Source organism: Cupressus sempervirens, chromosome 8 (genome assembly GCF_028749045.1).
Source record: "Cupressus sempervirens isolate cs-2001-9-10 chromosome 8, ASM2874904v1, whole genome shotgun sequence".
NCBI lineage: Eukaryota > Viridiplantae > Streptophyta > Pinopsida > Cupressales > Cupressaceae > Cupressus > Cupressus sempervirens.
The window spans coordinates 20,697,605-20,714,254 of NC_143125.1; the positions used below are offsets into that span (position 1 = coordinate 20,697,605).

General features: G+C 34.2%; 1 pseudogene; it reads right to left on the minus strand.

The window, feature by feature from the left end:
- Positions 1–12,789, minus strand: part of LOC149541377 (metal tolerance protein 11 pseudogene) — a 125,989-nt pseudogene extending 113,200 nt beyond the window's left edge.
- Between the last annotated feature and the right edge of the window lie 3,861 nt (positions 12,790–16,650).

Below are 16,650 nucleotides of genomic sequence, written 5' to 3' on the forward strand. Positions count from 1 at the left end.
GAATAATAATAGTTTATATTATTATTATGAATAATAACAATTTATATTATAATATAAATAGTTAAGTAATAAATCATAAATATTTGTCTATATAATTTCTTTTGTGAATAATAGCATACGAATTATTATTATAATCTATCCAATAATTATAGAATTCTCTTTAGGAGGGGTCATGACATATATATTAATTGATTATATTAACTATATTATTAGATCATAATATAGTATGTTGTTATATTAAATTAGCTAATCAATTCATTACCTTTAGTTATCAAATGTGATAATAGTTAGATATACTATCAGCTATAGATTTATAGTGTAATTATAACATATAACATATTATATATTATATTAATAATATCATTATTTATAATACTATTACGTAGTATATTTCTTTGTATATTATTTATAATAATATGTAATTCTCAATTATATTATAATATTATCCAATGTAGGTATGTTATAAAATTATTATTAGTGTTTGATATCATTTATAATCAAATTATTTATTTATAATATTTACATTAAAATTATGCTATAATCTTATATATTGTTTTATATTGTCAAATATATCACTATTATAATGGATTACAATATTATTATTCTCAATTATTATCATTGTATAATATGTTATTCGAATATTCATATATCCTTAAATCTGGGCTCATTACATATATGTCCACTAATGCCTATACATGTGTTTTTATGCCTATATCTTCTTCCTCCCATGAGGAGAAGGAGAAAAAAACCTAGAGGTCTTTGGTCATTGCTTGGAAGGAGATGATGGGGATGATGGGGTCTTCCTCACATGCTTGCTCATCCACTTGTTTAGGCTCCTCTCTAACTAGATCTGATAAAAACAAAGTAGATTTAAATCAATAATTATTATACATTGAAATAAAATATATGTACACACAAAATTAATTATTTTCTTACCTCCATCAAATAGTCACTATATACATCCACATCAAAGGCTTGTAGATGATTGGGAGTAACAAGGCCCTACAACAATTCAATCAATATCATCACTTGATCATACTTATAAATATTATTTGAAATTTCAATACTAACTATTATAAATAAAAACTAAAACTATGAAAACTCTTTCATGCCTTTGTCAATGGCTCTAAACTAATCATCATGGTAGTAACTCCACAATTGATGGACTAGCTAAGATGAGGAGGAGTCTCGTATGTCAACAACTGCGAATCATATAATAAAATTTACATGCAAAATGAAACATGAAACAAATATAACCAAATGAACTAAATTAACATGAAACAAATGTACCTCTATGAAGCTCATATCATGCCTAGGCTCAGAGTCCCTTGTGAATGTCAATGGTCTAATAGAGAACTAATGCACATGGATAAAAAAGATTTTTCAATCCTTCATATGATTACTTAATAAATATATGTTTTAATTTAAATTATTAAATTGATACATACCTCTTGACTCGTCGACGGAACATAAAATAAGGCTAGGGAATCTATACAAGGGTCATCAACACTCTTACCCTAAATTTATAACAATGTCAAGACATGCTAATTAATTAGTCATTCACTGTACATACAAAATTTAATCAAATTAGTTTATTATAATTGTAATTTACCTGGTGTCAATGCCAAATGTGTCACTCGAGAACTCATCAATGAGTAGCCCATCATCCATAGTGTCTCCAACATGATTTTTAAATGTGCATAAGGATCCACATGATGTGCACATGTGACCATGATGCAAAGAAGGCTCCTCCTTAACTAATGGACTGGTGCAATGAATGAGGGTATGTGTCAAAGTATTAATATTCCCTAAAGTACTAGTCTCTGCATGTTCCTTCACAACTAAATGAATAATCACATGCTCACATTGTGGCTTGACAATAGGCACCCTGACTACATTAGGGTCATGACGTGCCCCCGCCCTCTCAAATGATGACCCCCCACCTCTACCCTAAGAATCTAACATATCAAAATAATTGGCGATCTCCCCAAGGAAAAATTCACAGTACAATTTCTTTAAGAAATACATTGGAACCTCGTGATTATTGTAGGGAGGGGCATCAAAGACCATCTTCCATCCATCTCAAAAGTTATTTCTAATATCATCATGTATGCACCAATGGATGGGGGACTTTTAGTTGTATGTTTAATGGTGTCTTGTTCTCCAAGCATTTTAAACAATACATATATGCTACCTTTTTCTATTTCTTTTTTTCTTTCATCTTTATAGGATAATTTATTTGCATAATATATTCTTTTTTCTTCTCTCTTAACATGCCAAATATCCAACTTACCAAAAATAGAAGCTACATAGCTCATAATGGACTCAAGAGAAGATCTTAATTGTGCTTTCATAGGTTTAGTTTTTCTACAAGCTTTCAACCTACCAATGATTTCTTCTAATTCATTTTTCCCTCTTTCTATTGCATTCATCATATTGTCTTGGGTGTCAAGAGGAGGTCTTTCAATCAATGGAGGTTGTGGAATTTCTTGCTCTTCTTATGGAGGGTTTTGATTTTGATCTTGTGGATGGTTTTCATTTTGATGTTTTTTTATCAGGTTGGGGATTTGGTGGTTGATTATTCACATTTCCTAATAAGAAACCAATTGCATTTTAAATAAATTTAAAGAAAAATTGCAAATACATATAAAACAATGCAAAACCATACAAAACAATGCAAAAAGAAGAGTAGAAAACATACTTGATGATTTTGATCTTGATCTCTGATGATGAGGAGTCATTTTGAGAAGAAGAATGAGAAAAAATTTCAAATTCCACAAACTGTGTGCCCACTATTGACGGGAAAGAAGAAACCAGCACAAAGAAATAAGGGAAAATGGAATGGTTTGTGGGATTGCAGCCCATTTATAGAGTTCTTAAAAAGTGGGCATGCACTTTGGCTTGGGCTCCACAATCCTAGAGCTTGTGAAGCCAAAGCCATAGCATGTGCACACTTTTAGAAATTTGAGTTATTTTTTGCCTTTTCTCTTCCATAATAAGGTTGTGCTTCTTTTCCTTGGCATTAGCATATTCTCTCCTCTTGTGTTGTATTTATCAGTTTAGACTAGGGGATTAGTTTGTGAATAATCTTTTTTGTCATTCAATCCCTCTAAAGCTCATGAGGTCTCACCACTTACCAATTATTTTTCAAACTCATTTAGCTTTTCCTTAGCCACTTCACTCTTCTTCATCCACTTGGTAGGGAATTCCTTATCCAATTGTTCCATGGTCATGTTCTTCTCTTTCCTAGCAAGGGATTTATTGTCTTGTCTTCTACTACTTCTACAATCTCTTTCAAGATGACCTATATTATGGTAGATGTAATAATTCATTATAGTACCTTTCCATGGCCTATTATTTCTCATTAGGTTCATCCTCAACTTGCATTGTTTTGCAAGATGACCTTATTTTCCATAGTTAGTACAGACTAGTGCAGGAAACATGTCCCTTCTAGTGAGACTTATTTCCTTAGGAGACCTCTAGTTGTCTTCAGCTCTCATTTTGTAGTCTTCTTCTCTATGTCTATACTTAATGCAATAGTATCAATGCCCATATATTATTTTCTTGTTAAAATAAAATATGTATTGTTGTGTAGTATGGCTATAAAGATGGGAGTTGTTACAGTAACCCTCAAAGGTACACTATTGAATAGGTATAATCTATTTAAACCAACACATACTAGATGTGTGCCCTTTCTTACCATGGATTTTACAAGTTGGTTTAGCAATACACTTACCTTTTGGAGATGTGCTTCTTGATCTATTGTTGTTCAGATTCTTTTCTCCAGAAGTCTCTCCTTCTTAAATCTTGTTGTCACCTTGATAGCCAAGACAATTTGCTCTCTTGTTTCTTCTCTAAGCCTTCAGTTGTTCATCAATCTTCTTTCATATTTTGTTGAATCTCCTCAATTTTTCATTGCACTCATTAGTGTTTTTTATCTCTTTAGTGAGCTTGAGAACTTACTCTATTAGTTCCATGAATTTCTCCATATTAGGATAGTTTCTCTCCTTAGTATTTAGCTCATCCTTTCTCCTTATTGTTGCTTCAACTTCAAATCTTGTTGAGATAGCATAATCTACTTGAGCTCTTATAACCTCTCAGGTTAGCTCTTCCTTTTCCTTGTTCAACTTAGAAATGGTTCCTTTTAATTGATCATTTTTTTTTAATTTCATATTGGTTTTGACAAAGTAGTGATAAAAAACTTAGTCATTATTTAGCTAAGATCAAAGCATGTTGAGTATAATTATTTAGATAGTACATGTCGATCAATATGAAAATTAGTGTCAAGCACTAGTAGGTGCCAAGCAGTCAATGTGTGTTGAGTCATTTAGGTGTTGAGCCAACAAAGAGAGCCAAGTAAATAGTATGTGTTGAGTGATTTTGGTCCTAAGAAAATAGAGTGTGTCAAGCTATTCAAAAGTTGAGTATCAGTATTAAGAGCACAATGAAGGTCAAGCATTAGAGCCTTTGGATGCTAAGTGAAAAGTCTATGACATATATTTTTGTAATGGTACAAAATTTTATGTAAACCATTTTTGGGATGATGTGATCATAATTTTGATTATAAGAGATAAGTATGGAGTCATATTACGAATCTCTATACAATACATATGACCAATCAAATTTAGGGAAGCATTAGGTGGCAATAAGAATCAACTACAGTTGTTGATTCTTACCTAATCCATCACCACCAACATTTATTTAAGAAGGAAACCGCTAAAAGGTTTATGAATGTGTGAGGATATGAATTCTAAGAGTTTAGAGGGCATTTGATGCAGTGCAAGGTAGGAGAATCTCCAAAGGAGATTTCCAAAACCCTAGCAAATAACCACACAATAGAAACACAACAACAATGCAACACAAATCCAAGATCTGATACTAGATCACAACTCTTTATTCATAAAATAATTGATTACATGCAATATACTTGGCTATAAGGCATTCTAGAATAGTAATTACAACATCAGTTCTTCAAGATCCCACTTACAATCCCAATCCCAATTAGTTTAGAACCACAACTGGATAAGAACACCAAAAAGAATCTACACTTATACCCTTAGGTCCATCAAGAAATCCTCTGGTTCTCAAGTCGTAGCTACTAGCTCTTTAAAGTTCACATCTACCCTTAATCCTCTTCTCCAAGCTAGATGATAATGACTTAAGACTCCACAAAACACCCTACTTATACCCAACTAAGCCACAAGTTGGCCTAGCCCATTACCAATTAAAATAAACCCTTACATTAAATTCCCATGCAAGTGAAAAGTTTGTTGCAACACATATTAAATACCTATACACAAATTAAATGCACAAGGTTAGCCCATAGACAACTTGAGCAACATAGAAACTAAGTGTTAGAAACAACCTCCGAGCATCAACAACCTCACCAAGCATAACTAAGCCCTTCATTGATTGTGTCACTTGGTCAACACAGAAACTAAACTAGCTGAGCTCCCTAGTATATGTTGAGTCCTCCTTCAATAACTGATAAACTCTGGAAACTCTACTTCTAAGTTCTTCCTACAAAAATTGAGTCCCTTTAATGACTGAGAAACTTAGGCAACACTGCAACCAAGATTCATTGAGCTCCCAATGTGTATTGAGTTCCTGCAAGCATCATTAAGCTCCTTCAACAATCGAGTGCCCCCAAGCTATGCCAAGCTCCTTCAAAAATTGAGCACCTCCAAGATCACCATGTCCATCCATCCACCAAGTTCTCAACCAAGAACTCCCAAGAGATGATCAAGTAACCTCTACTAGGAACCACTTCATCAACTGAGTACTAGTCTAAGCACTCTTGAAAGAAACTATCGAGACTTCTTCCATGAAGTCCAAAGTAGCCATCGAGAAAACCCAATATTCTCTTGCATTAGACTCTCCATGTAAATAGAAAAGTGTGTCCAACACTTTGGTGTCCAAAGAAAGACCAAAAATCATCTTCATCTTCACCAAAGGCTTCCACTCCAAAAGGGACAAGAAAATTAACATGAAAATCATTCACATCTACATTCATCTATCAAACACTAGAATCTCAACCATCCAATCAACATGCTTACTCCCAAGAACAAACTGAACATAATTCTTCATCAGTTAATCAAAAACTAGTGAGTCCACACTATCAAAAATAAACTCCACATTAGCAACAATATTTAGATCTCCATCAACAAATGCCAAACTCTCAACACCAAAAATTCAGTTGCTCACAACAAGATGCTCTGTAACATACAACTCACCACCAATAGCAACTTGGTCCTCCACAATCAAGTGCTTTGCAATTTCCATGTCAGACCTAACTGACTGATCATGGAAACCAATCTACATCCCAGCATCAACAAGGTTAGGAATATCCTCAGCAACAACCTTTATTTTCTCTATAAGTTCTATATCAGACTCCACAAATTGGTCAATGAAACCAAACTCCACCACCTCGACCTTGCCATGTCATCTTCTCTCTTGAACAAGTCTTCTAACTGGCTAGACAACTTCTTTCCAGATCAGTAGACTTCAATGCCACAAACATCTATGGAATGCCTTCCTCATACCATCCTTAACTCGATAAACCAAACTAGCTTCAAACTATGCAGGAACCTCCTTAGTTTGATTAGCTAAACTAGCTTCAAACTAAGTAGACATATCAAAAATCATCCTCTCCACCACATCATGGAGATTCACAATAATCCTAGGGTTCAATCCTCTCATATCCATCTTCCAACATCTTCATAAAACCTCTACAATAAATCCTTCCCACGCTTCTTGTGATAAACCCAAATTTTTTGCAAGTCAAATTGCAACCTACCACCTTGCATGAATAACTAGGAACAAATCACAGGTCTAAGAACATGGATCTACAATCCAAAAACTCTCTACGATCATGCCCGAACACAATCAAACCTCCATCTTCACATTCATCAATCCATCTACAAGTCCTCTAAAATTGCAAGTCAAAACAATAATCTGCTACCTCACAACCATGAGATCTAGGACTCTAGAAAGAATAATCCACCACCATATCAAGATCTTCTTAGATCAACTTCTCTCAACCCAAGGTCCTAGTGCAAACTGCCTCAACGTCATCGATTGATCTACACACTTAGGAATAACTGCACTTTGATACCACTTGATGTAGTGCAAGGCAAGAGAATCCCCAAAGGATATGTCCAAACCCCCATCAATTAACAACACAGTAGAAACACAACAACAATGCAACACAAATATAAGATCTTATACCAAATCACACCTCTTTATTCATAAAAATAAATGATTGCATGCAATATGCTTAGTTGTAAGGCCTTCTGGGTTAGGTCCAAATACAAATAGAAATTAAAATATTAATTATGCAAGATCCCACTTACAATCCCAATCCCAACTATTTTAGAACCACAATTGGATAAGAACACCAAGAAGAATCCACACTTGTACCCTCAGGTCCACCAAGAAAACCTCTAATTCTCAGGTCGTAGCTACTCACACTTCAAAGTTTGCATCTACCCTTCATCCTCTTCTCCAAGTTGGATGATAATGACTTAAGACTCCAAAAAACACCCCTACTTATACCCAACTAAGCCACAAGTCAACCTAGCCCAATAAAATTTAAAATAAACCCTTACATTAAATGCACATCCAACCCAAAATTTGGTTGCAACACAAATTAAATACCTATACAAAAATTAAATGCACAAGATCAGCCCACAAACAACTTGGACAAGGTAGAAACTGAGTGTCAAAAACAATCTATGAGCATCAACAACTTCACCAAGCATAATTGATCCCTTCATCAATCGAGCCACTTAATCAACATAGAAACCAAACCAACTAAGCTCCCCAGTATATGTCAAATCATCCTTCAATAACTGAGAAACTTGGAAACACTACAATCAAGTTCCTCCTTTGTAGACCAAGTCCCTTCAATGACTTAGCAACTTAGGAAACACTACAGCCAAGCTTCACTGAGATCCAAATGTATGTGGGGTTCTTGCAAGCATCATTAAGCTACTTTGATGACTGAGTTGCCCCAAGACATACCAAGCTCCTTCGAAAATTTTGCACCTCCAAGATCACCAAGTCCATCCATCCACCAAATTCTCAACCAAGAACTACCAAGAGATGATTGAGTAACCTCTACCAAGCACCTCTTCATCAACCGAGTACTAGTCCAAGCACCCTCGAAATAAACTACTAAGCCTTCTTCCATAAAATCCAAAGTAGCCACCGAGAAAACCAAACATGCTCCTACATCAGCATTCATGGTGGTTTAGATGGCTATAAAAGAGTTATACATCGCAAAATCAATTTGAGAAGAACAAAGTAAAGAAGTGAAATGATAGAGGAGACATTTCTGATTAGAAGGATCAAATGTTTAAACAGTAAGGAGGAGATCTGACATCAAGTAGCAAGGTGCTAATCAAAGGATCATGGTGTTGAATCATTCTAACTGGTGATATAAAGAAAATATCTTAACCAAGTAGTCCTAACAAGTTGTTGTAAATCTCTTAACTGAGTGCTTACTTTATTGTAATTTTAAATCCTCTAACAAGGTGAGACTTAATAGTCTTTGTAAGTGTTTAATAGGGCAGACCATTCACATGGTAGATTATATCTTATGATCAAACACATTGTAGCCATTATTAGCCATAGTTTACAACTATAGTAGTGAAGATTTGTGGGTGTGTCATCCCCAACCCATTTTTACTTTCTCATTGGAGGGTTTCTGGATAACAAAATTTATTATGTTATGTGTAATTTACTTTATGATATGGATGTGATGCATGTTAAGCTATTTTAGTTTATATGTTAAGTTATGAGATGGATGTTGGTGATTTTTTTAGAGGCAAAAGTTTGAAGTGTTGATTCACCACCCCCCCCCGCCCCAGAACTTACTTTCCCATTGTTATTTCCAACAATTGGTATCACATCTTTGTTCTATAAAAAGGAAAGTTTTATAACTTCGGAGGTAAGATCTTGAAGATGGAAGTCTACATGTTGGGAAAGACTATTTAGAACCAGAAGATTGGAATACAGCTTGCCTTACATCAACTCAAGGAGGCAAGAGATGAATTGCAGCATTCATTGAAGAGAAGGAAGGAATTGGCTATTCAGAAAAATGACACTGGTGTAGAGGTTAGAGTGGTGGACATTATTTACCAACTAAAATTTCAAATTTGGCTTAGAAACCTACACTTTTCCTAAAGGTGCATAAATGGCTTTATAAGACTCCACCCAACCGAGACTCTTCACAATGGAAGCTAATGATATATTTGAATTTTTTTTATGTACATAAGGATGTACTAAGGTTTTCTTGAGGTTTCTAGGCTTATCTCCCACTCACAATAGCAAAAAGACTCCAAATTGGCCTAACAAGGCCTAAAAATCAACATTTATCCCATTTTTTCTTCAAACACAAAACTTTTCCAAAGGATGGGATGAATAAATGGTATATTTGGAAACCCTTTTTCTCCTAACACAACACACTACAAGATATCCATAGACTCTTTTGGACCAAGTATGATTGTCCTCACTATGTGACCCCAAAATGCACTGAAATAGGGTGATTTAACAAAGCAATGCCTTGTTACTTGTACCCTAAAGACTTAGAGCTTTTAGAAGTGTCTCAATATGCTACCAAACCCATAATTCCAAGAATAATTATACCCAAACTCCTTGGAACATCAAAAGCTCCAAAATGATGCCTTTAAACCCTTGATTTGAGGGTTTCCCCAATCTCCCTTCTCCACACACTTCTAGACCTACTTGGCAATTGATTCACCATAAGTAAACCAATATAATATATTCCAAATCATAAAAATCCCATGCTATGAATCTCTATCTCTCACTGCTACTCCCTAGCCACCAAATTCCTCAACACATTGTTCCAGCCAATGATCACTTACCTATTCAAAATTTCTATAAACATAACCATTAGTATGATGCATGGTTAGTCTCCCTCATTCAATGGGTCCTAGGCCTTTGGGTCCATGGAAAGGTTACTAAATACAGAAAACTACAAAATGAAGAACAAAATTTGAACTACTTAGTCTATGGCATTGCCTAAGAGGGTACAGTCATGCCCAAATGACTCTAAAACCACTCCAACATGAAAATGGAATCTTCTAATAACTTTCTTCAACTTTTAAAAAATTACTCCAATTTATTACATGAAGTATATATTGCAGATTCAAAGTATTGAATGGATCTCAGTCACAGTCATTGATTTTCACTAGTCCCTAACACATGAAATCGGACTTGGAAATAACTCACAAGGCATTCAACAATGAAATGAATGATTGGATATTGATTGCTACTTCATCCTAGGTTTGAAAAATAAAACCATAGGTATTGAACCATTCCACAATATAACAACAATGGATTGTAAAATTAAGACTTGTATTTCATTGAATGGTTGTTATTTTCTATACACCCCATGCATCAAAATCTGTCGTACATGACTTCAAAATGGATACATATAACTTCATTTTAACTTCCCCAACCATCCTCAACTAGTTAGAGGGATTGGTTGGATGTTTAAACATTTAAATACTAGTTTCCCCCCTAAATGGCTAACTAGTCATTTGAGTTTGAATATTTAAACTTTTAAACTTTAAAAATGCTTACAACTTTATTAATTTGGAAACCTTATTACATAATCACTTTATGCTTGTACTCCTTACTACCAAAAAGCATCCTTGGACATTGTTGGTTCATAATACATCCAAATTTTGACTCTTAAAACATATAAATGAAATCTATTTATTTGAGTGTCATTGCATGGCATTAAAACATCAAAGGCATCAATATACTATAATTTATTAAATTTACATTGTTTAAGATCCCTTTAACCTCTTTGATCCTTTGATCTTCATTAGGTGACTTGATTTTCTTCATAGTCTTTTTGTGTACTTTAAATCACTTCATGGATGGGTTGTTAATCCTTGGTGCCCCTGCACCATACTCTCCACCTACAAGAAAACTCTTGTCCCAAGAGTTGTGGAGCTTGAAGGATGTCTTTAAAGTAGGGGTGAAGTAATCCCCAATGTAAGCTTCTTTCTTCCACCTGCATTCACACCCCACTTGTCAAAAGAAATACATAACTTGGTTGACTATCCTTGGTAAGGATAGTGAGAAGGCCATAAGGCCTCCATCTTCCCTGATTCCTAGCATGAATTAGACCTCTAGTAAACCATCTTTGTCCCTTTGCTAATCTCTAGCTGCTTGATAGGACTTTTGATTGTCGCAACTTCCAAAAAGGCTAAGTCCAAAATCTCTCCTCTTCTAGGACTATCATGGTTTTCTTTGGACTATACTTTTCCTCCATTATACCATCTAGTATCATACTAAACTTTCTTTGTTATCTCTTGCCCAAAACACATTAGTATAGGTGCTTCTTGACCCCTCACTAAAGGTTGCAACTCAAACTTTTTGCCTTCATGGTGAACCAAATACTTATTAGTGAATCCATCATGGATTACCTTCCTTGACCATTGCCAATACCTACCTAGTATTAGATTTCCACAACTCATATCAATAAGATCATATAACACCTTATCTCTATACTTGCCAACTGAAAACTCAATCAAGACTTGAGTACTAACCAACAAATTTTTATTTTTATTTACCCATGTAGCAAAATGTGGATTAGGATGCACAAATTTTTGCAAATTCAACTTTCTAACAACCTCATTAGACACCATATTATCTGAATCTACGAAAAGTATACAAACTTTACCTTGCATCAAACAATTAGACCTAAATATGCTTGGATGATATGGTGTTTGACTCTTGCCCATGAATAGGTATTATAAATTCTCTTTTAATTCCAAGATTAATTTCTTGTTTTTCTTCTTTTCTTGTTTCTTCTTCAAGAAAATTTACTCTTCTTTCCTTTCCTTTGTCTTCAATCCACTTGGGACACCTAAAAGATTGATGACCCATTTCATTACAATGGAAGCACCTTTCTGTGAACACTCCATTGCATCTTCCTCCACTTTTTCCACCTCTATACCAACCTCTTGTATCAAATATGTAAGTCTTGTCCTTATCTTTATCATGTTGATTCAAAAAATTAATATTTCCTCTTCTTCTCACGGAAGATCCACCTCTATTGATACCTTGTCTATCTTGTCTCCTTTTGATTTTTTCCATATTGATTTTTTCCTCAGCCTTGATGGCTAGCTTATAGCATTCCTAAATAGACCTAGGGGTAGCAAGACTAAGTTCATCTTGTATGTTGAACTTCAGTCCCCCCATGTACCTTGTAATTTTTCATCCATATCCCTATCATGACTTGCTCTTATGTCAAGTTTATGGAACTCTTTAGTATATCTTTGCTCCTCCATGTCTTTTTGTTTCAGACTTTGCATCTCCTTATACAACTAAACTCTATAATCATTTGGTAGAAAATTTTCCTTCATCCTATCCATCATGGTGTACCAAGAAGTAATCTTGGGTTTACCATTCTTCCATCTTTCGGCTTGCACACAATCCATGTCCTTTCAACTTGGACTTTACTATCTTCAACTTCTTATTCTCTTTGACATCTTCACATTCAAAAAAAATGTCCATTGCACTAAACCAATCTATCAATTCCTCATCATCCATCTTTCCTCCATACATAGACAAATCAGCTCTTGTCCTTATATCACCACTCTTGATGAATTTATCAAACTTAACCATCTTTGGTTCATCAGGATCTAACTCTTCTTCCTCTTGGAGTTCCTCTTCTTCTTCTTCATCAGAAACTTCTTCCTCATGTCTGATGCTCTTGTCTCTTTTCTCTAAGGCCAATATTATCTCCATCATGATCTTCATCTCCTTGTCCTTCCCAACTTTCTCCTTGTTCTCTTGCTCAAGGGTTGCCCTAAGGCTTTTTTATCAAACAATTTCTCTTTCAGAATCCTTTCCAACTCCATGTTGGTAATTCTAGTAGGAAGATCTCCATCCTCTCCTTCAGCCATGGTTCCTGATCAACTTGGTACAAGAATCAACTTGATGCTACTCTTTAAACAACTATTCAACTTCAAGGGCTTATCTAAGGATTCAAGAAACCAAACCTCTTGAGACCAATACAAAACCTTCACAAGACCTTTCCCTAGGCTCTAATACCACTTTTTGTAGAGGTTAGATTAGTGGACCTTATTTACCAACTAAGTTTTCCAATTTGGCTTAGAAACCCACAATTTACCCAAATATGCATAAATGGCTTTATAAGACTCCACCTAACCAAGACTCTTCCCAATGCAAGATAATTATAGATTTGAAGTTTTTCATGTATATAAGGATTTATTAATGTGGTTTTGAGGTTTCTAGGTTTATCTGCCACTCACAATAGCAAAAAGACTCCAAACTAGCCTAATGAGGCCTAAAAATCAGCATTTAGCCCATTTTTTCTTCAAATAAAAAAAATCCAAAGGATGGAACAAATAAATGTTATATTTGGATACCTTTTTTCCCCTAACACAACATACCACAAGATCTCCATAGACTCTTTTGGACCAAGTATGATTATCCTCACTATATGACCCCATAATGCACCAAAATAAGGTGATTTAAAAAAGCAACACCTAGTTACTTGTACCCCGAAGAATCTAACCTTTCAAAAGTGTCTCAACATGTTACAAAATCCATAATTCAAAGAGGAATTATACCCAAACTCCTTGGAACATTAAAAGCCCCAAAATGATTCCTTTAAACCCTTGATTTGAGGGTTTCTCCAATCTCCCTTCTCCACACACTGCCAGATATACTTGGTTGTTGATTCATCATTAGTAAACCAATATAAGATCATCCAAATCATAAAAATTCCATGCTATGAAGCCCTATCTCTCACTATTTCTCCTTAGCCACCAAATTCCTTAAGGAACACATTGTTCCAACAAGTGATCACTTACCTCTTCAAAATCTTTGTAAACACAACCACTAGTAATTATGATACATGGTTAGTCTCCCTCATTCCATGGGTCCTATGCCTTTGGTTCCATGGAAAGGTTACTAAATTTTAAAAACTACAAAATGAAGAACAAAATCTAAACTACTTAGTCTATGGTGTTGCCTAAGAGGGTATAGTCATGCCCAAATGACTCTCAAACCATTCCAACATGAAAATGGAATCTTCTAATAACTTGCTTCAACTTTCAAAACATTACTCCAATTGTTTAGATGAATGATATATTGTAGATTCAAAGTATTGAATGGATCTTAGTCGTAGTCACTAATTTTCACCAGTCCCTAACACATGAAATTATACCTAAAAATAACTCACAATGAATTCAACAGTAAAATAAATGATTGGAGATTGCTTACTACTTCAAACTAGGTTTGAAAAAAAAAACCATAGGTATTGAACCTTTCCACAATAAAAATAATATAATGGATTGTAAAATTAAGACTTATATTTTATTGAATAATTGTTGTTTCCTGTACACTCTAGGCATCAAAATCTATCGTAAATGACTTCAGAATGGATACATATAATTTTATTTTAACTTCCCCAATGATCCTCAACTGATTAGAGGGATTGGTTGGATGTTTAAACATTAAAATACTAGTCCCCCCCCTAAATGGCTAACTAGTCATTTGAGTTTGAATATTTAAAGTTTTAAACTTTAAAAATGCTTAAAACTTTATTAAATTAGAAACCTTATTACTTAATCACTTCATTCTTATAATCCTTACTACCCAAAAGAACCCTTGGACACTATTGGTCCATATAACATCCAAATTTTGACTCTTAAAACATATAAATTTAATCTATTTATTTGAATGTCATTGCATGGCATTAAAACATCAAAGGTGATAATATACTATACTTAATTGGATTTACATTATATAAGATCCATTTAACCTCTTTGATCCTTTGATCTTCATTAGGAGACTTGATTCTCTTCATAGTCTTCTTGTGTACTTTAATCACTTCATGAATTGGTTGTTGATCGTTGGAGCCCATGCACCAAAAACTTAATACCAAGAAGAAGACATTACTGGATTGTTTGAGGATGGTAACTCAAATGAATATGATGCAGCTATTACAGATCTAATGGAAAAGAATGGTGCCCTAACTGAAGAATTTAGAAATCTCAAAAGAGAACAAGAAGTACAATTAGTATTTCTATGTGAGATGACTAAAATGAAAAAGAAATCTAAGGAAGAAAAATTCATGATTGAAGAGAACAAAAGAATACTGACTAACAAACTAGAAGAGAAGACATCAGATGTGAAAAATATTTCTAACATGCAATTGGATATAATGAATCAGTTAATGCTTGCAAACCATGAATTGAATGGAAAGGACATTGACATCACAACCCTAAAGTTACAAAATGATCTACTACAAAATGAATTAAGAGAAAAAAAAGGAATTAATTGAAAGATTCAACAAACCAAGCGAAGCCATAAAATACTTTGAGAAATTGATAGAATCACCAAGTCCTAATAATGATAGGGTTAGATTGGGATACACTAATATTGAAGAAGGATTATTATCTAAAAGTGGTGAGTAAAGGAATAAAAAAAGTAAGAAATACAAACCCACTCATCATAATTGTGGAAAATTGGGTCATACAGCAAATGTTTATAGTAGAAAAATTGGCAACCAAAGCCCCAAGCAGAAATACAAAGGATACTACTACAACTGCAATAAACAAGGACATCAGGAAAATGAATGTAGGACCAATACCATGAGCACTCAAAGATTATGAATGTAGATCTAAGACCAAGTGGACATCAAACAAATACACAAAGGTACACCAAAATGCAAACTCCTATGATTGGGATTACAACACAAGGTACAATTGTCACTATTGTCAAGAATATGGTATGTTCCTAAAAATTGCATAAGAACACAATTTAGAGGCAACTAAAATAGATGGTTGAGTGAGATTACATGCTTTAGTTTTCTCAAGACTAGTAATGTCAGTAAAAACTATCTAACTAGGTCACTAGTGTCGAGCAATGAATTCAGTAAAGGTAAAGAGAAGGTCAATGTTAATAAAGTGAAGATGCAAATGAACAAGACATGGAGAAAGAAGGAATATTGTATTACATCAAGTTCATATGAGGTCACCTCATCCAATGGATCAGGTGATCACATCACCCCTAACTAGGCAATATAAGGTATGTGTGGAACTAACATTTGAAAAGTTATATTATGTATCAGTTCCAAATATCTAACATCTGAAAAGAATAAATATGCATGAATCAAGATGCAATGAAGAAGTTAAGAGTAAGATTTATTCTATATATATATTATTTTATATGTTGTTGTCGAGCATGGAAGAAATTGTAGTTTTTTTTGAGTGATGAAGACAAGGCTAGTATGAGCCAAGCTGACTATGTTAGCCGAGCATGTTAAAAATCCTATGATAGTCGAGCTTACATCTGTGTATGCACTAGGAAATTAATTTCAAATTTGAAGGGTTATATAGTCAATTTTTAACTCTTTTGTACTTACCAGAGTTTGAAGAGCACAAAGAACACAAAGGTGATTGGTGAAAGGAAATTCTAGTGTTTGCAAACCAAATCTAACTACTACTCAACACCATTCTATGGATTCAAGAGGTATTCAACTTGTGTCGAGTTACGTTGTTTTATTTATCATAAACCCTAGGAAATGAAAATGGAAAATAGTTCTTTGTCTACTATTAAGAAACAGGGGAAGGAAGT